At 46.8% G+C, this 3382-nt stretch overlaps 1 pseudogene; it reads right to left on the reverse strand.

Moving 5' to 3' along the window:
- Positions 1-1128: 1128 nt before the first annotated feature.
- Positions 1129-2043, reverse strand: LOC147318262 (myosin light polypeptide 6 pseudogene; annotated as a pseudogene).
- Between the last annotated feature and the right edge of the window lie 1339 nt (positions 2044-3382).

A 3382-nucleotide genomic window follows, 5' to 3' on the forward strand; every position in this document is an offset into this window, starting at 1 on the left:
GCTCGAACAATTTCTCTTCAACGACGTAATCCGATAACAACCGATCTCTTTACCCGTCGGCTTCCCGTGGCTGTCATGCGACCGGCTATTGCAGTTAATAATACAACAGCTTCTTGACATTTTTGTGTTTCTTTTTATCGCTGTATAACTGATTTTAATTGAAAGCCTGCGTGCGCTAGTACCACTTGCCACGAGTTCCCAGAATCCTTTGCGGTTCTACCCGTGAATGACGTCACATTTTCAATCTCTATATAATATGCATGTTAAATTTTATATTTGGGGTGAAATATCAAGTCTTTTCAAGTAAACCGGTTCAAGTCCAATTCAAGTCCCAGGTCATTGGTGTAAAAGTCCAAGTCAAGTCACAAGTCTTAGAACATTTTTTCAAGTTAAGTCTAAAGTCATAAAATTAATGACTCGAGTCTGACTCGAGTCCAAGTCATGTGACTCGAGTCCACACCTCTGTTAGTTACACACTGAGTCAAAGGCCAGCCAATAAAAAGGCCTGATCTGAAGAGGAAGATCACCCCAAAGCTTCAGGGCCACAGTAGAGGACGCTCGTCTCTAAGTTTCAGCCACGATTTAGTGACTGAGAGCAACAGCTGCTCAGCTGAGCAACTGAGGGGGACGTGGGGCTAATATACAGGCGCTGGACCATTTCAGGTTTTAAAAACCAGTAAAAGCATTTCAAATGGATCCTAAATTCAATTGGAGGCCAGTGTGGGGAGGCCAGAACCTTTGTCATGATACACCGACACAGATCATCGTAACTACACCTCGTGAACAAACCTTTGAGTCGGTTACTTGTAGTTTTACGTCTTCATTTCTTCCCTTTGTTTGATTTCCTTTTTTGTTTTTGCGTGAAATATTTTAAATGCCCATTTTTGTATTTGTTTGTCTTAATGAGGGTGTTTCTGTGTGTGCGTGGTTGGGTACCTCCCCGTCCAGGTGTTGGTGGCATCCTTCCTCGCTGCTCACTGAGAGAGGAGCTCTGAGGAGGTGATGAGAGGCTCACATCCAGCTGCAACAGGAACACAATCATTGGCGTTTCTGTTGAAGCACCTGTGTGGACACGCCCATCAAGTTTGTGTTTTCATCATTCCCAATAATTAGACGCAGAGCACCATAAAGAGGAGGCCTGAGCAAGTTTTATTTTGGAGGAGCAAAGTGAATCGTAATATCACTGATGACTCAATAAACACATTAATGCAGGACATGGAGAAATGAATGCAGGCAGTGATTTATTCATTTATTGATGATCCTCCATCGATTCATTTATTCACATTGATTCTTACTCTGCTGATCACATCAAACAGAGACACACTGAGAAGACGTTTTATTAGAGACGACAAACTCGCATACATCAGACGCTCCGTCCACCACAGAAGAAGAGGAAGACAAAGTCGCTGTCTGTTTCTACCCGGCCAGAATGTGTTTGACAAACTCGGTGTAGTTGATGTGCCCATTGGCGTCCTCCTGTCCCGCCATCAGACGATCCACCTCGTCCTCAGTCATCCTCTCTCCCAGCGTGGCGAGGACGTGGCGGAGCTCCGCCCCCATCACCGTGCCGTTTCCCTCCTTGTCAAAGACCCTCAGCCCCTCCACAAAGTCCTCGAAGTTGCCCTGCTCTTTGGAGCGGGCCACATGCTGCTGCATGGGCAGGAAGCTGTCAAAGTCCAGCAGCTTGACGTTCAGCTCCTCCGCCTTCGGCCTCCCCAGCAGTTTCAGCACTTCCTCGTTGGTGGGGTTGTGTCCCAGCGCCCGCATAACATCGCCGCACTGAGCGTAGGTGATCTTCATCTCGCCGGCTGGCGTCTCGTCGAACAGAGCGAAGGCGTCTTTGAACTCCTCGATCTGGTCGGGGGTGAACTCCACCACGATGCTCTTCAGGTCCACCTCGGGGGGTTTTGGCTCCGGCTCCGCGGGCTTTGCTGGAGGAGGAGGCTCTTCCTTCTTTGCCTCCACCTTCTTCACCTCTGTCTTTTTCGGTTCCACTTTCTTTGGCGGCATGTTGCTGCAGAGCACTGGCGGTGAAGATGGAAAGTGACTGTCTGGTGTTTTATAGGAGCCAGCGGTGGGCTGAGCGAGCCAGGAGCAAATGGCAGGGAGGAGAGAGGAGGCGACCAAAGATGGAAGAAACCTGGAATGGAAACACTGAGAGGAGATAAGAGCCTGCAGATAAGAAGCTTCCAGAAGCAGCAGAGCCGGTCTGAACCGGAGCCTCTGACCTCTCCTCAGGCCTCCATCAGTGAAAACCACCTCCTCCTTCACATACTCTGGGATCTTTTCTGTTTCCTGCTAATCAATAGTTTTTAGCGCAGTTTCACAGCGCAGCTATCCTCTGCATCAATCTGTGAAGTAATCTCTGCATACCAGGCCCTTAATTTTGAATTACATTCTGGATTTATCTGCAAAGAGAAGCCAATCTAGGAGAAATCTGCTCTCTCTGTCTGCCTTGGATTAACTGCAAATGGAAGAACGCAGTCTTACATATTTGTTTAATATGTGCGTTGAAGGACATGTCCTGGTCAAAAATGACTCCAAGGTTCCTCACAGTGTTACTGGAGGCCAAGGTAATGCCATCCAGAGTAAGAATCTGGTTAGATACCATATTTCTAAGCTTTTCAGGGCCGAGTACAATAACCTCCGTTTGATCTGAATGAAGAAGCAGAAAGTTAGCGGCCATCCAGGTCTTTATGTCTTTAAGACATTCCTGCAGTTTAACTCATTGGTGTGTGTTATCTGGCTTCATGGACAGATAGAGCTGGGTGTCATCAGCATAGCAGTGTAAATGTATGCTATGTCTTCTAATGATGCTGCCTAAATCAGGGGCATCAAACATGAACGAGCTGAGAGCCGCTGCTGTCGTCTCATTGGAGCTACTTTAGTGTTCAAGTACAAAACAAGAAAACAGACACAAATAATTCTGAAAATGTTTTGTTTGTTTTTTTACATTTCAAATCTTGTATAAGACGACTGTGCCTGTTCAACTTACCTCCATCATTAACCTCAGTGCGCAGTACCTGTGATACCTGCAGCTGCTTTAATCGCTCTAATAAGATTTTATGGTCGACAGTATCGAACGCTGCACTGAGGTCTAGCAGGATGACCTGTGACAGGTATAATTTCAGGTGAATCAGCTACACAAACATCACTGTGCTTCATAACAGGAGCAGGGAGTGCTGCAATACTGAGTGAGCACCATCACCACGTGAGAGCGCCACCTAGACAGACACTGAGGAGGAACCAGTTCTCTACATCAGGTTAAACACAGGCTGTAACACCACCTCCCCTCCGTTTTTATCTGCGGCCCTTTCAGTTCAGTTTATTTGTGTCTCGTTATCTCTGAGGTGATGTGGCCTCATGTGTCATTAACATTCCA

This window comes from Aulonocara sp. 'chitande type north' Nkhata Bay, linkage group LG12 (genome assembly GCF_057382095.1).
Source record: "Aulonocara sp. 'chitande type north' Nkhata Bay isolate Kocher_YH1m ecotype deep benthic linkage group LG12, A_spYH_male_GT1.1, whole genome shotgun sequence".
NCBI lineage: Eukaryota > Metazoa > Chordata > Actinopteri > Cichliformes > Cichlidae > Aulonocara > Aulonocara sp. 'chitande type north' Nkhata Bay.